Source organism: Rousettus aegyptiacus, unplaced genomic scaffold (assembly GCF_014176215.1).
Source record: "Rousettus aegyptiacus isolate mRouAeg1 unplaced genomic scaffold, mRouAeg1.p scaffold_m13_p_6, whole genome shotgun sequence".
Lineage (NCBI taxonomy): Eukaryota > Metazoa > Chordata > Mammalia > Chiroptera > Pteropodidae > Rousettus > Rousettus aegyptiacus.
Genome location: NW_023416309.1, coordinates 47663073 through 47681063, shown reverse-complemented (window position 1 = coordinate 47681063; position 17991 = coordinate 47663073). Strand labels below are relative to the sequence as shown.

At 44.8% G+C, this 17991-nt stretch overlaps 1 protein-coding gene across 1 annotated transcript in view; it reads left to right on the top strand.

The window, feature by feature from the left end:
* The first annotated feature begins 10862 nt into the window (after positions 1-10862).
* Positions 10863-17991, top strand: part of GPAM (glycerol-3-phosphate acyltransferase, mitochondrial) — a 58586-nt gene continuing 51457 nt past the window's right edge. Inside the window, exon 1 of the mRNA XM_016159761.2 lies at positions 10863-11091. The gene's annotated coding sequence lies outside the window, so the exon portion shown is untranslated. The remainder of the gene's footprint in view (positions 11092-17991) is intronic.

Sequence of the window (17991 nt, the reverse complement as noted above, 5' to 3'; positions counted from 1 at the left end):
CTATGGGAATGATTAAGTTATGAACTCATCTGAGATTATTGTTTAGGTACAGATGAAGAGGTGATCCTGGAGGCTGTAAAGCTTGGGGGTGATTGCAGTACATGTGAATTTCCTATGGAGAAAGTCCATGGCTATATCATCAGATTCCAAAAGGGTTGGTTGATACCAAATGGCAAAAACTCACCTATTTAATATTTGTATGGGAACTTGACTTCTTAGGGGGCAGGAATGCTTGGAGATTGGCTGTGCATTACAAGGAAGTGAAAGTTATCCAGGATTTGGTTCGATAATGTGACACCCTGGGCAGAAGCATCTCCACCTTGAGTCTAGAAATTTACTTCAACATAAGGAAGATCTTATTTGCCTCATTTTAAGAATAAACAAAATGAGGCACCATCAGGGAAGGTGCCCTGCTCAAGGTCACAATGCCACGGATTGTGACCCCAGGGTTCGTGATTCATTCCACTACAACCTGTGGTTTCAGCATTGAAGTGAACATCCCAGTTTCGGGCAGAATTTATTTAAATGATGCTAGGATAGAATTTTACACCAAGTCTTCAAATGTAAACTTAGAGGTCAATAGAATTTTTTCCATGTACCAGAAAGGGAGCATGGAATCTCTGGTAATTAGCGATCAGTCACTTAAACTGTTTAACAGTTTGGGTGATCCAAAAAGCGGGTGCTAAAACAGTGGTGGACATGCAAGATATTAATGGGAGAAATGCTTTTGAAAGATAGTGAGCAAGAGGTCAGAGCATGAGACAGGCCTGAGCCCTGTGAAAGGAGAGAGAGAAGGAAGGGTTGGGTAGGAATAGCGTCAGGCCACAGTGCAGCCCCGTGAACATCTCTGCTGGGCTGGTGGGAGAATACTGCATGGGGCACGAGAGGACTGGCTCTAGTGCCCCCATCATGCCCAGCCCTTGACCAGGAGCAGCCTGGGGGGACGAGTGGCCTTGGTGGCAAAGTGCGATAGATCCAAAGGGGCCAGACCCAGAGGCTGACAGTGAACTGTGCTCCTGCAGCAGGTTCTCCTGAAGGGTAAGATAAGCAGTGTACCTCTATCGCTGCCATGGATGCACTGTTTGCATGCACACCCGTGTCAGGACCTGTGCTAGGCCCTGTGCTAAGCCTGGAGGCTACAGAGACCTGAGGAATGTTGTTCCCATCCTCAAGAAGCTCGTGGTCAAGTTGGGAAGACCAGACATGCACACCTGAACAAACAAATATGAGTTAAATACTGGCAAAGGCAATAATAAAAGGACTGTGATGGAACAGTCTGAGACTGTCAGGAACAATGTGTGCTCCAGGTTCGAAGAGGAGTTCCTGGAAGAAAACCTGGAATGTCCTCATTAGGCTTTATGACAAGTGTAAGTGCTAGGTGTTCTGAATCATTTCCGCCTTTCTCACTCCCACCTGTTTCTTCCACGCACTTGGCATTCACCGAGCACCTACCCAGCACTAGGCTCTGTGCTAGGTAGTGACTGTGCAGGTTCTTGGCCTTATATAAGCTTCTAATATTGAGGGTCCTTATATGCTGATGAATCATGGGGGAAAAAAAAGAAATCTATAGAAGTATGTGTGAGTTTATGTGTGATTTCCTAATGACTGGAAACCTGCCAATATTCATGATGAGGCACAAACAATGGTCAAAGCCATTCATTTAGCTACCGTATATTTGTTAAGCTCTATAATTCATGATGCAGTAGTAGGAAGAACGTCTTTCCTTTCCATACATCGTGAAAAAACAGAAAGATTACAGAAAAATATGAAAATATAGAATAATGAATCATATAAGGGACCATGAATATATTCATCGCCCAGCTTCAACAATTATCAATTCATGGCAAATTTTGTTACATCTTTAGCCTCATCCACTTCTCCCTCTCGTGTGATTTTGGATCCCCATTTATATAATGTCGAGGATTTTGAAATCCCCGACATTACATAAAGATGCTGTATTTTTTTATAAAACATATCCACGATGCTACTGTCACACATTTGAACTTACTGAGCCTCAATTTTCTTATCTATAAAATGGGCATAATGGTATCTACTTTGCAAGGTTATTAGCCACATTTTATATAAAGTGCTAGCCATAGTCATGGTTATATTATGATGTATATGATCTATACTACCCATTGTGGAGGAAAATAAAATCCCCAAAGCATGATTTCTGCCCCCAGACTTTTCAATCCAATTAGAAAAACTAAGAAATGTATTAGCTGCATGTTTTCTGCTTTCACAGAACACTTTGTGTGGAAAATTATTGTTTCCTGCCATAAAATGAAGTGATGTTTTCATATGTTCAACATGCATCTCAAGGTAGAAGCAATGAAATAGTTAGCTTAGGTAACAAAGAACCAAACAGAATCCTAATTTTCAAATTGCTCAATTATTCTTTTTTGAATAGAAATAAATTATGATTACCTGAATTTTTTAATGCTCATACATATATTTTTTTCTTCTTATAGACATCTAGACATAAACATCACCTAAACATAAAATCTGTCTCTCGCGTACACAGAAGTCTTGTATCCTTTTTATGAACTTTTAGTTTGGAGATGATGGTGACTGTTATAAGTTCCAATTATTGGCCTTTTGAGTTGAATCTTGTCCATCTCATCAGTTCATATTATTATTAATAATCTTATGTCTCAAGATTTATGTTAATTCCCTTAGAGTATCAGCCATTCAAATAAAATTCTCTGAATATCTATTAATCAACAAAAGGTGTTTTTATTCCTGATGGCCAATGCTATTTCATGCTAATATGCTGGTCTCTCAGTGTTTATACAAGTATAGAGAATAAAAGGCACTTGAATTCAATAGCATGGCCTTTCCTTTAATTTTCTGACTGCAATTTTAAGAGGTTGTTTTTTCCCTCCTTGGAAGGCATTTGGAAATTGAGCAATTGTTATTTTCTGAATATTACCAGACTCCAAATCATGTGGATTACAGGGGTTCAGTGCTTAAGAATCATGATGAAAACTCAACAACAACAACAACAACAAAACAACAAACAACCTGATTTAAAAATGGGCAAAAGGCTGGAAGAGCCATTTCTCCAGATTAGATATACGAGTGGCCAATAAATGGATGAAAGGGTGCTCGGCATCACTAACGTTAGGGAAATGCAAATCGAATCGAACCCACAATGCGACGCCCCCCCCCCACCCATTAGGACAGCTATTATGTAAATATAATGAGAAAAGCAAGTATTGGTAAGAATGTAGAGAAAAGGGAACCCTGAGACACTTTTGGTAAAACACCGAAATGTAAAATGGTGCAGCTGCTCTGGAAGACAGTGTGATGGTTCCTCGAAAATGTAAAAACAGACTTACCATGTAATCCAGCAATTCTCATTCTAGGTCTAGGATTTCCCATATTGAAAGCAGAGCCTCAAAGAGATATTTATACACCCATGTTCATGGCAGCGTTATTCACAATAGCCAAAAGGTAGATGGATAAATGGATAAACAAAGTGTGATAGATACGTACGGTACTGCTCAGTCTTGAAAAGGAAAGAAGTTCTAACACGTGCTACAACATGGATGAACCTTAGAGACGTGCTAAGTGAAATAAACCAGTTATGATAAGACAAATACTGTGTGATTCCACTTACACGAGGTACCTAATCAAGAGAGACGTAAAGTAGAACGCTGGTTGCCAGGGGTGGGGGGAGAGGAGAATGAGGAATTGTTTAATTGGTACAGAGTTTCAGTTTTGGAAGATAAAAAATGTTCTGTGGGTGGATCACGGTGATGGGCCACACAACAGTGTGAATATATTTAATGCCACTGAACTGTGCACCTAAAAAGGATTATGCTGGCAAATTCTATGCTATTCTGTGTATGTATTCTATGTATTTTACCACAATGAAAAAAGTTTAAATTCTGTAGTAAAAAAAAAAAAAAGTCATAATGATAATATGAATATAGCCCTTAAGATATGTCAGGAGCTGTTCTATAAACTTTACACATGTTAACTAATGTGATCTTGACAATAACTCTGTGAGCACTATTATCCCCATTTTACAAATGAGACTGCTGAGGCACAAAGAGGTAGAGGACTGTGACCACAGTCACCCTGCCTGTAAATGGCAGAGCTGGAATTTGAAGACAGGCCATCTGGCTGCAGGGTCCATGGTTTCAGGGACCTGATCCCAGTGCAAGGATAGAGGAGACACAAGAAGTTCATGTTAAAGGCAGGACCATTTGCTCCACTTTTGAAATGAGAAGAGGCGAAAGTCATAGTATAAATTCCCCGGTGGGAACAAAAACCTTTGGACAGGGTCGTTTGGACCAACTACTTCCAGAAGGATTGGCTCGAGAAGAGGGGAGTCAGGGACTTGACTTGCCTCAGTGGGCAGCAGAACTTGTCAGGCATCACTGGTGGGCACTGAGTCTGGGATGACATATTGCTATTATTTAATGTGAATTCAGCACATGCCTTTCTCTGTTCTAAGAATTCACGTATTTGAACTCAGTCAGTGCTCAGAGTAATCCTATGGAGCGGACTCTTTTTTCATTTTCTTTTTAAAGATGTGGCAATACCAGGATTGCTTAAGTGGCTTGCCCAAGGCCACACAGCTAACAGTGGCACAGAGGCCAAGATCACCATATCCGAGCCAAACTGTTGGAGTTCTGATCCCTTTTTGTAAAATGGAGTTGACCTTGGTGGGTTTGTCTACAGAGAAAATAAATATAAAAGGATTCTGGAAAGCAGGTAGACCCACCCAAATGTGGGCTGGTGTCTGTCTTTTGCTGCCTCCAGGCTTAGCCGGAAGTTCCCAAATCTTCCCTGTCTCCTCTTATGTTTTGAAAATTCTATTTTCAAGAACCTCAAGCCCGAGGGTCAGGTTCAGAGACCCTTAGGAATGCTCTCAGATAGTACAGAAAATATTTAGGCAGTTCATAAACAGTCTGTGCAGCTGGGCTCCAAGAGAAACTGACAGGCAGTGACTCAGGGCAGCGGGTGCTGGGGCCAGAATCTCACACATCAAGGAGTAGCCCCCACTTCAAACCCACACATCCTCTGCCATTGCATAAGATGACCATTTCATGAGATTTCAAGGACAGGGAGAAGAGGATAAGGGAAGGTGTGGTAGGTGCCTTTCCTTTACCCTGACCAGCAATTTCTCTTCATTGCCCCACCTCCAAATTGAGGCTGGAAAAATAAGACACTCATTGTGGTCAGCCTCCCTTCCAGCCATGGGGGGTCATATCATAGAATTCTGGCCCATGAGATGTAAGCGGAAATCTGCTGGGGGTGAGGGGATATTGGGAATGCTTTGGCTGGTAAAAGGGCAGAAGCCTAGCACTGAATCTGTTTACTCCTTTTCCCTCTTCTCCTGTTCTTCTTGAATGTAGATGTGCTGTGTGAAAGGGTGGCAGCCATCTTTCAAGTATGAGGCAATGTGGTAATCATCAGTGCTATTCGATGACTGTTTCTGGTGGTCCTTCTTGGGGAGCATGTTGTAGAATCGTCCTTTCCCATCACCTTTGAAAACAGGCTTGGTGATGTGACCTACTTCTGTCAAAAATTCTGTATCTGTTCTGGGCAAAATTCACATCCTTTTTTGTGCTTCATTCACAAACTTTTTCCCTTGCCACAGCGACTGTGGAAACATGTAGCAAGCTGGGGCCTGAATCAGCATAGGTCTCTGAGTAACTATTATCAAGGATGCAACTCAGGTACAGATAGATGGAAGAGACCCACAGGGCAAGGTGTGGGGAAAAGGCACAGAGCTTCCGAGGCCTCTGCAGGTGCATCGCCCTCTGAGCACCTCCACGTGTTCAGCAACCAGGAAGCCAGGAAGCTCTCCGAATCCTTCTGGTTAGGGTTTTTTTTGTTTGTTTGTTTGTTTGTTTTTTTTATAGAGGCTTCATTATTTAGACATGATTGATTAAACCTCTGGATATTAACGATTAACTCAACCTCTGGCGGAGGGTGGGAGCTGCAGCTGGCGGGCCCACTGGCAACCAGCTTCATTCAGGCGTTGGTCACCTAGGCATCCAAAAGGACACATTGCTTCGGAGAGTCCAAGGGTTTTAGTAGCCGTGTGACAGGAAAGAGGGGCAGAGACCAAATACACGTTTCTTATTCTATCACAGCCATCAGTTTTCTACATTCTCTCGTTCAGATTCTCCTTTTTTAAAATTTCAATTCTTACTATAGTCACCGTTTTGTGACAGAAAAATCCATTGGAATCTGTATTTGCATAAATACTTCTCTCTTTGTTTTGATTTGCAGGAATTCAACAGGTGTAAAAAGACTTACATGTTGTCCTCTTCGTTCAAGCTCACTTGCCCCGATGAGAAAATCATCTTTAGAATAAAGGGCAAGAGAGAAGCTCTTTGTAAGGAGAAACTGGTGAGAAGATGTATGGTCTTACCTTGCATCTCAGAATTACTTGGAGGATCCTGTTAAAATGCAGACTCCCAGGTTCTGCACCCAGGGCTCCTGGGGAGTTGCCCAGAAATCTCTGTATGGAAATTTCTGATGCAGGGGTCCTCTGACCACACTTTAATGTCTCTAAACTAAGGGAACAAGAGAGAGAGACCCACAAGCCACTCGGAGGATTGGTCCTTACAGTCTATTTAGAAGCTTTGTTCACCTGCTGGAGTTAATAAGTGCACGTATGTGAGTGCCTATTTTGTCTACATTAGGAGGCAAAAACTGGCAGCTCATACTGAATTTACCTTGCAAATACGTGTGGTTATTTGGGCCTGAGGATTATTTAATCTCTTTGAATAGTTGCCATATTTTTTAAAGTGTGAGAAACTGCACATTAAAATCCATATTTCCAGTCTCTTAAAGATAACAAAATCTGAAAAGACTGAGCCTACATTTTCCCATGGCTACTTTTGGCTGGTAGATATCCTTAGATGGGATATGTTCCCTCCAGTCCATCTCAGCCCCCACTACCTATTAATTACACCTAACCCATTTTTCTCATTTATATTATCTGCTGGTACTAAGATGCTTTTTCCTCCCCACAGTGGTTCTTTTATTCAGGTATTTTAAATTTTTATTTTTCTATTATAGTTGATGTTTAATACTACACTAGTTTCAGGTTTCATAGCATAGTAGCTAGATATCCATGTAATTTACAAATTGATTCCCCAGACAAGTCCAGCTAAGATGCTTTTGAATTTGTGATGTGTTAGATAGTCTTCTTACTCAATTGACAAACGTGTGTGTGTGTGTGTGTGTGTGTGTAAGTGTGTGTGTGTTTTCTGTCCTTAGGGCAGTGCAGATCAAGCCCAAATCAAAGAGCGTTGTGTGTGATTATGACATAGACGCCTATGGTCCCATCAATAGGTATCTCCATTAACGGAAATTTGTATAGCTCTTCTGTGGGATAACAGAGCCATCCTGGGACCAGGCACTGAGAAGATGCCTGCAGTAGGGAAATTGCCCCATCATAGGAGCCAATTTCTCTACTCAGGAACTGACATACAATAGGAAGACTGCCATCAATCAATTATCTCAGGATAAACTTTCACACAGCCTTGAGGAAATTAAAACCAAAGCTGCTTGCACCCTCTGTGAAAGCAACCGAACACATGCAGCTCGCTAAAAGCAAGGAGACACACATGAGTACATGTACACAGATATTTATTCTCACAGACACATGTGAGAATGAATCTAGACACATATGTTATGTATCAATACACACAAAAATGAAAAAGAAGTCACCGAAGGGAGAATGGAAATAAATGGCACCTCGTGAGAGACAGAAAGAAAATAAATCTAAGAACTCTCTCATGAGTGGTAACATGAAATAATAGAAAAATCATGGGTAATAGAAATAATAAAAAGATAGTCTCAGGCTCAAGTCTCTGCTCCATCACATGTCAACCTCTCCAAGCTGGACTCTTTCATTCTCTGAAATGGCATAAATATTACTACCCTACAGGGTTCTTGTGAAGAGAAGATATGACAGAGACAGCATCTATCCAGGACATGGCTGTGGTAGATGTCAATAGACATTGTTTTTTCTCACTGAGCTGAACCTCCTGACAGGTGCTTGCCTTGCTCTGCCTCCTGATACTCTTGGTGCTCCGAAGTGGGAGCAGATCTGAAGGTACCCTTTCATCCTCCAGAAGTGGCTCTTGTAGATGGCTCAGGAATCTGAGGGGCCTGGAACTAGCGTGGGAATTCTTAGAGAGCTTTTCTAACCGACTTTTTTGATAGTGGCTCCCCTTGTGTATACTGCATTCTACAAGTAATGGGCCCAAGAAAATCAAATGAAGTTGGCATGATCTCGGTACAGTGAGTCAAGGCCCAGGAGCCGGGAGGTGCCTGGCAGGTCTCAGACCTCTGACACCCCTGCTGTCCATCCTGTGACCCCCCACTCCTGAGTGAGAAGCACTTTGTGCTGGAATCTTTACCTCAGTGGCGAGCTGGGGCTGGGCCTCTCACCTTTGCTCATCTGGCCTTCTCAGCCTCGTCTCTTCCTGTGGAGAGTTTTGCCTTCCTGCTTCCAGGAGGATTCCCTTGGGTGCTGTTCCACCAAGGCTGTGCTTTTTGGTTGGGGCTGGATAGGTGATGAGAAGCTGGGTGGACCCTCTAGCTCTGCCATCACACTTGCTACCCCTGGCTGCTGTCTTTCCCGCATCATTCTACCCTGAACATCTGTTCCTGTTGTTTATCAAGTGCCCGTTCATATTATTTATCAAGCAACCTCAAGGATTTGGATGAAACATTCCTAGCCATGGGACAAACTGGGAACTTGGACAGCCTTTCGGCAGAAGTCTATCCACATTCTCACTGTTTTCTTTCCTGCTCATCTTCTCTTCGTAACCATCTTTTCTCGACATCTTCAGACTTTCATGTTCCCTAATCCTTCTACACTTCCTGCTATGTGTGGTGTCTCCTTCATCCAGACCTATCCTCACCTGCAGTGCCCCTTCTAAAGTTACCCCTGTTCCCCTCTGAACAACCAAGACCTCTATTGCTCTCGATGAGATGACAGGAAACAAGCAAGTTAATCTAGCTTGTGTTTGGGAATCACGTATCTCCCTTTAAATCATCAACGGCTGGTTTACTAGCTCCGTGTGCCTTCAGTTAAAACATTTAATATTTCTGAGCCTTACATACAAATTTTTAAATGCGGACAGCAACAACTATGTGTTCTCCCCATTGCCATTTTCTTCATAAATAATAATGAAGCTCTTCTTATTTCTTGATTCTTTTCTCTCCTTGAACTACACATCCTAGAAGCCAAGATTGAATATGTAAGAGAAGAAAAAAGATGTTTTGTATGTGAGGAGCTGGAGTAGAAAGAACATAGGGCTTAATAATTCTGGCTTTAATTCTTGGTTGGGTGACTTTTGGCAAGTTACTCAAACTTTCTTATTCCTCATGATCTCATCTTCAAATGGCAATAAAAATAATATGTCCCTCATGCCTAGGGTTGTGGGAGGACTACATAAGATGGAATGTGCGATGGTGCTTTATGCATCATTGAAGTCTGCAAATACCATACTCAGCTACTGCTATGAGAGTCTAACTTTTGGCTGGAGAGAAGTCCTCCAAAGGTTAATTTTCTCATCTTCTTTGTTTCCTTTTTGTTTTCCTTTTTGTGGTTGTGAATTTGTGGGTAGGTACATGAATATCCATAGAAGCATTATTTACAACAGCAAAACATGGAAACGATCCAAGTGTCCATCGATGGATGAATGGATAAACAAATTATGATATATCCATACAATGGAATATTACTTGGCAATAAAAAGAAATAAAACGAACCTTGAAAACATTATGCTAAGTGAAAGAAGCGATCCACAAAGGCCACATAGTATATGATTTCATTTACACTAAATGTCCAGATTTGGCAAGTTTGTGGGAAACACAAAGTAGATTTTTGGTTGCATTAGAAATGGTAGAGGTGGGGATGGTGGGGAATGGGAATGACTGATGAGGGGAAGAGGTTCTTTGCGGGGCAGCGGCGTGGTAATGAATGTCCTAAAATTGACTCTGCTGATGGCTAGGTTATTATTCACATAACAAAGGGGATCCCCTTAATTTCCTTTAAATATGGAGCTCTAATATATCAATGCCATTTCAAGGGTTTGTTTACATCTCCTGAGGGCCTATGAGAACCTTATCAAGACAAGGCAGAATTCTCCCAGTTAATTCAACTCAGCGAGGAAGGGGCTAGGTGACATGTTCAAAGTCACAAGGCTAGAAACAAGTAGGGCCATTATTCATTACCAGACCTGGATAGCCCCCAGAACCTGCCCTCTTTATGATACCTCTGTGTCCTAACAGAGTACTGATTGCAGTGGAAGGGGAGGGGCCTTGAAAGGATGATAAATATAGAGAAGTCAAAGTCATTTCTGGGTAAGAACCCATGGAAGTATATGTTAAGCATCTCCAACATGTGAGAGCAAGTCACTAGGGTCTCCACAGCCTCTTCAGGGACACAGTCAATGAGATGCACATCCAGTGTCAAATGTACTCGTCTCCTGGTGACCCAGGCTGGCTCAGCTCCGCTCAGGCCTGGCATCAGCAGGACCTCTGGGCAATGTGGAAGCGTCCAGGTCAGGAGCTGGCGTCCACTGTGATCACCCAGGATCCTCACCTACGGCCCCGAAGCCACATGCCTCCACTGAGAATGAGGTCCCTGAGCTCAGAGCTTCACTTCCCTGTCAGAAAACCCCCACCAGGCACAGCCAAGAAGACACCACGTGCAGCATCATTAAATTATTATAAGCCCTGAAACTCACTCCAGAAGTCTGGGTCTGTTTGTCCTTGCACTCAGAAGGAAGCATGTGATTGGCTGGCTGAGCTCAGCCTAGCAGGCCTTATCTCTGGCTGGTTATTTATTTGATTAAAGAGGCTCCCTCCTCCTGGGGTATTTCAAAACTGTGCTGGGAGAGTTTGCTGTTTCCTGGGGAATTTTTTTTTGAGGTTACTGCTGAGCACCTAAAGTCCTTCAGCCTCTGGCTATACAAAAGGCATTCAGTGGAGCTTTTTATTCACTGCTACACAGGCTGAGGCTGTCTTCTCCAGAGTCTTGATCAGCTGGCTAATCAACTGGTTGGAAATAATTCCTCAGATACCACAGAGTCAAGGATACAGGTATTAAAAAATTTCTTTTGGGGGGGGGGAAGGAGGAACTAATTTCTTAGAATGTCATGACATTAGAAATGGGGGTAAAATGGGGTGGGTGGCAAAGCAAAAAGCAAGAGAGGCAAAGAAAGTAGAGGAAGGAAGTGGAAGAAAATAGAACTCAGAATCTTGGAATTCTCCGGAAAGGCTGAGCCAAGATGTGAGCTGTTTGCAGCTGGAGAGAGGCATGAGCTTGGATCGTGGTGTGACATTCACGTCTGCATGCTTTTATTCCCCGTATAATCCTTCCTGAGGTCTAGCTACTCTCTTGGCCTCCTTGTCATCCTTCCCTCTGGCTCTGAACTCCAAAGTTCTTAAAGGGTTTTGGACACTTTATGAGAAACCCAATTGCTTTAACTCGAAACATCAAGTCTGATTTGCTAATGGGACATACCCTTCCAAGGCTCTACTTGGTGGCACCAATCCCCGTGATGCTGGTTACGGAGAAAGGGAAGTGGCGCCAAGCACCTCATACGTGAGAATCTGGTTCCCACTTTGTCCAAGATCTGTGTTTGGTGTGCGTTGTCTCTTCTCACTCCCATCATACTCCCAACTCCGGGGTGTGCTTTCCAAGTTTGAGTTGGGCAGACAGAACTTTATGTCGAAGGATTTCCTTGCTATGGATGAGAGCTGGACTCCTGTGGTGGCAGAAGGCATTTAACCACCTGGAATGAAGACGAAAGAGAGATGGAAAGAGTGGCCCTTGTCATTTCTGTCAATTGTTAGGTTTGGCTGGAGGTGGCCGAGGAGGGGGTCCTATGATGCAAAACCAAGGAAAGCGATAATTTCATTTTGGCACTAAGTGGAAAAGAGTGGTTTTATTTTTTGGTAAATTGATGTTCTTAAACCTGATTTTTCCCTTTGCACTTGAGGTTAAAAAATAACCATGCTAACTGGATTTTTTTTTTCTCTAGTTTTGGTGGCCGTCTTAATTCCCAAACGTGTCTGTCCTTGTTGTCTTAATCCTCAAGATCGTCCCAGCTTCGTCGGCTGGGTGGGATGTTGGCAAGGCGCTGTCCCACATGGCTTCTCCATGGGATGGAGGGTTCTTCTTCCTGCTGACTGCTTTGTGGTTCTGCAGGGAGTTTTCTCTGGGGAGGTCCTGTTGGATTTCCTGAGACGATTCAGAGTAATTGGTGTGAGAAATTGATTAAATTGAATCATGCTCCCCCTTTGTAATTTTAAGGGAAAAGTCAAAAAGTGGAGGACAAGCCCAGTGCAGGGGGACACACCTTCTGGGCCCGATTCTTCTCTGCTATGTTGGGAGCATTTCCTCCCTCCGCTGTCATCTGGAAGAGTGGTCCGAATCCTGCTTGTCTCTCTTGACTCTTGCCTCACTGTTCTCTATCTCTGCCCTGCCCTGGGGTCACTATTTCTTGCACTCACCATGGTCAACCTTATTGCATGTTATCTTTGCTGCTTAGAGGCCTCTCCGCCCTTCCCTGCTCCCTGGTCTGGCCCAGTTAACAGATTTGTCAGGTCTCTGAGTAAAGCTGCTTTCTCTGGTACTAGATTAGGGCTCCCTGGAATGCACCTTATTGGGTCAATAATCACATTGTCTTATGATCGCTTGTTTCCTGATCCATTGGCTCCACTAGACGGGCAGCTCTGTGGAGGCGGGGACCTCGCTCCCGGCCTGGCTCCCAGAGCCTAGCAATGTCTGATGCTCTGCAGACTCTTATCAGTAGCAATGGCGAACACTGTTTGAGTGCCTTCACCCTGTCCAGCACTGCTCTAAATCCCTTGCCTGTATTTACTCACTCCTCACAACAAGCCCGTGAGGTGAGTGTCAACCCATGTAACAGCTGAAGAAACAGTGAGTGCAGAGACAGCACTGTAAATCGTGGACTCCGAAACCCGTGCTTTCACTCCTATGCGGAGACGCCTCTCTGGTGCCGAATGAGTCAGTGAAAACTAGATGAATGATATCGGGCTGATGGTCGGACGTGGCAACTCTCCCACCTGACCCGTTGGGCCCATTCACTCAGCTGAGCCTGCTGCCTGTGTACCACAGCGCACGTTGTGAGCGAGCCTCAGAGGACACAGTTTTAAGCAGACACTGGCCTGAGAGGCTTTTGGTTTTGAGCTTCACTCTCTCTATCAGAATCTGCTTTCCCCAGCAGCCTCTCACCTACCTTTGTCGTCAGGTTTAAATATTTGCGCGTTCCCACCTAAAAACTGACAGGGGTTCCAAATTAGGCATTTGGTCCAGCCTTGAAGGAAGTGCGTGAGGAGACTAAACTTGGCTGGAGGCGCGTATTAGATCAGGTACTGTGCTGAGGGCTTTCCCTGGCACATCTCATTTATCTTCCTAGTGAGGTAGTCGGATTAGCATCATCCTATGCTTTAGAGGAACAAACTAAGGCTAAGAAAACATAATTAACTGGCCCAAACTGGTAAGTATGCGAGCTGAGACTCAATTTCTGGTACGTCTAGCCTCAGAGCCCACCCTTCCCATAGACCTGGGGCTTCACAGACCTTTAGCTTCGGACTCATCCCTTTTTGGTGATTGGTCCCCTCATATTCTTGTCAGACAGATACTCCCGTTTTGCTATCTGCCTCTCCGTTTGCTGAGTAGGGACCTCCTCACTGCTGGTGGTCCTCAGCCTTGTCTTCCCTACCTGGATCCCAATCTAGCACCTGGCTTGGCCAGACTGGTAACCTGCCTGGGGCTCCTGGCTCTCAGCTGCTCTCAGTCCCAGAGTGACCCTCCCACTCTCCTTCTCTCTTGGGAAGTGCTCTTGGGGCATCTGGTGCTAGAACATCACAGCTGGAGAAGCCTAAATCATGGCCCCCAGCTTAAGGAACCTCCCGAGTCTGATAAACCTCATCGGAAGAGTAATACAGCATGGGGGAGAGTCATTCAGCGCCATTGCTGAGTTTTGCTTTTTTCTGCTTGTAATTTAAATTGTCTAAGCACCCGTTTCCTTGTCTGCAAGACGGGGGTAATGTTTCTCTCATGGGGTTCCTTTGAGAATAGATATTCTGAGTTTAGTAAATCTGGGTGTGTGCCTACTGTGCACTGGGGTATGGCAAAGAATGAGGCAGAGAGTGCCCCGCCCTCATAGAAGTTACAGCTGGATAGAGGGTAGAGGGCAAGAGGCATTAAACAAATCACACAGCGTCTACGGCCATGCCACCTTGAACATGCCCGATCTCATCTGATCTAAGCAGGGTTGGCCCCGGTTAGTACTTGGATGGGAGACCGCCCAGGGATACCAGGTGCTGTAGGCATAAAAAAAAGAAATCTCACAGCTAAATTGGTCATTCCCAACTGCGATGAGAAAAAGAACAAAGTAATTAATTTAGAAGGAAATGGGGAACTAGTCGAGATAAGCCCTCCTGATGAATCAACAGCTGGTGAGCACCTAACATGCCCCCTCGACCAGAATGCTGTAGGTGCTCAATGCATGTGATCCTGGCTGAGTGCCTGCAGCTCTCTGAGACTCATGCTCTGTGAGTTTTCAGTGAGGGGATGGACTGAATGGTTCCTAGGACTGAGTCACCTGTCTCTGCCACTGGTGATTCTCTTGACTCCCCGTGATATAGAGGGCCTCCTGATCCCCTGTTCGGTGTCACCTCTGATGGAGAGAGGCTGGGTCCAAACTCAAAGAGGTCAGGAAGAAGAATTGGTCAGTTCCGTCTTCTCGAATCCCCTTTCTCTCAGCATCTCCTTCCTACTCTTTAGCTGGGGCCCAGCATCCCCACTCTCTTGAAGTCACTCCTCTCATAAAAATCCCTAAGCCCCTTCCCAGGGACTGGGGAAAGAAAAACTAATTCTTAGTGTCCTTCTCCCCCAAGTTCCTACGTGTCCAGCCTGGATGACTAACCCACCTGGGGCGGGCACCTTTTATCAAATTTCCAGCACGGGCAGGGCCGAGGATTTGGGAATGGGCTCGTTGTCTTCCTTGGCTGCCCATGAGTGCTCCGAGGCCGCCCTCTTCCTTACCCCTTGGCTCCCCTCAGGAGCACCATGTTCCTCTTGCACTGCACACAGTGTCTTTTGTGAGCTCTCTGGCCAGGACTTTAGTGACAGCAATTGTGAAGAGCTGGTTAGCATTTTCCCCAGACAGAGCTAGAATCTCTGGGAGGTGATGAGAAGGCTAAGCTCACAGAGAATGATGAAAGGAAATGACTGGCCTTGGGCTTGTAAAAGAACGGTGATGTCAGCATCTTCAATTCTCTCCCACCTTCCCTTGTGGGCAACCCTGTACCCTTGACCTCCAGAGACATGTTAATTCTCCCTCCACCTCCTCTTTCCTCCCTGGGCTCATGCTCACCTACTGTTGGCTGGCCACAGAGCTCAGCAGAACCTCCCAGGGACATCAGTGTTTTAACAAGTGATTCCAGAAGAGAGCAGTCATGGTGGGAAGACAGGCAATGGGGTTGATACTTCAAAGCACACAACTGTCTTCACCTGATTATAGGGTTTGAAAACCTCTGTTTGGTGGGAGTGTCAAAGAGGATTGGATGTTGAGAAGGAACGGAGATGCCTTCCAGTAAATAACGCACCAGACCTGGAGCATTTCCAAAGAGACTTTGAATAGCAAGTTGTAACCCAAATCAAATCTCCTCCTCCACAAAGGTCAAAAGAGGAAAACAGCAGGATATTTGCAATGAGAAACCCACCCTCAATATTCAGTTCACAGGACCCAAAGCCTTGCTAATTCCATCACTGTGGGTGGAGCCCGGTTGAGCAGCATTTCAGGTGTTTAATGAGGCTCCTGGTTGCAAGTTGAGCCAGTGCCAATGAAAACCCTCCATCATCACTCCTGGGCTCTTAAGCTGTAGGGGTTGGTGGCAGGAAGGTGGGCACTATGAGTGGCCACTGGAGTCCCTTGCGAAAGAATTAGGATGGAGACCCAGAGGCATTCCAGGTCAAGGACAGGAAGGGGTGAGGGGTCAAGAACTGGGGGGAACAGGAACTGCCCTGAGAATAATGAGTCACTTTCCATGCCACTTTCCATGCTGCCATGCTGTGCCCACCTGCTTGTTTAATTACCTGTCTCTTCCTTGGCTGTGAGTTCCTTGAGAATAGTGACTGTGCCTTGTTGCCCTGAGTCACGGAGCTGCTTAGATGCGGGGAAGGGGTAATGGTACAGTAAGCAGACATTTGAAAGAGTGATAGCAAAGTACCGGGGATACACAGTGCTGTTTCATGAACCCATAAAATCTGAGAAGTAGAGGGCACACTTTCATCCAATCATGTGTGCCATTTCCGGCTGGTGTGGTGGAGAAGGCCCCACTTCCATCCTCCCCGGTGGGCTCGCCCTGAGCTTCATTCCACTAGACAAACTAAAATGTGTCCCAAGGAGAAGGGATGAGGGTCAGGCCTACCGCTGCCCCAGGGAGGTACCAGGGAACCAGTGAGTGAAAGATCAGTTCGTCTCCCACGGTCCCTGCAGCTGGTGATCTGCGCAGGAGCAGGGCTGGATGGGGGTGGGGAGCACCCCCTGTTCGATCCCCCTTGTTTTCCCATTGCCAAGTCCAAGCGGAACTCACAGTCCCAAGGTTTTCAATTTTCGTGGGTCCTTGTTCCTCATAGTCACCCCTTTCTACAATGTTCATGTCAGATCTCAAGCTGCCGACCACCTACCTGGCCTACCTTCTGGCTTCCCTCCCCCCCCCCCCAGCCTACAGTGATGTAAGGACAAAATAGTGAGTCTTTAATACAGTTATCGGTAGGTATTCAATCTGAGGAGATTCTCTTTATTTTGAGAGTCTATCCTTCCTGCTTGTTACAATGTTTGAACATTCTTTTATCAAATGATGGTGTTTTTAGATTGTCCATGGATGTTCACTTAAATTTTAATATTGTGGCAGGGCAGAATAGAAATTAGCATTCCTTACTTTAGTGCACTGGGAAGCGGCGCCCAACAAGCTGCTTGTCAGCGAGGTTGACACCCATGTCCAAGTGCCAGTGGGGGCCTCTGGGGTGCCCTTCTTCGTGTCTCATTTCCCAGTCTGTAGCAGAGCGGCAGAGTTGATACATTTAAATTTCACTCACTTCTCCAAGACACTTAGCTGGCTGTGGAAGGCAAATCCTTAAATAGATACTACTGTTTTCTTGGCATCTCAGGCTCCTGTATGTTTAATGCCTTGAGTATCTGATTTCTGGGCCAAACTCATGAAAATCTAAAGAGAAATTATCCGTCTCAGAAGGCAGTTGCAATGGAAATAAGAACCGTTAGTACCCAATGTTATCAGCATGTTTAATTTTTCATTGAAATTTCAAGATAAAAGTCAATCTTTAGAGTGTGTTAACCCAGACCACCAGCTTCTACTCAGATGCAGCTTAGAGACTGCTGGAAAACGTGCCAGCACCCCGGCTTTTGGGGCCCTCCATTTACCTGCTAAGTTAGGGGATTCAGTGTTTCAGTGAGGTCCCATATTGCATCTGGTTTCTCTGTCATTTTAGATATGTTCTGGGGTATCAATGAATAGAAAAAAAATGCCCACCAGGCAGGCCAAATCTTAATAATAAGGATGGTAAAGTACAAACTCCTGGGCTGTAGCTGAATGTTTCTGTGCTAAAGGTTGTTAAGAAAAAAAAAAAAAAAAAAAGCGAGTCAGGCTAGGCATAGACAGTTAGCTCTAAGGAGGGTTTTGTGTTACCCATTTTGCAATGTTGACTTCGCAATTGCCAAGACTTCCATGCTTGAACTGAGTGCTTCTTGAGGTCAAGGGTATGCCTTACAAATGATATTGGCGAACACCCTCTCCTCTTGCCCATCTTTCCCCCGAGACCCAACACAGCTCTTGGCACATAGAAAGCCAAAATGTTGTTACTGGTGAAAATGATAAAGTAAACGACTAATATGTTTTGGAGAGAATCAGTTGCCGGCCATTTCTACCTTGACTTAATATGAC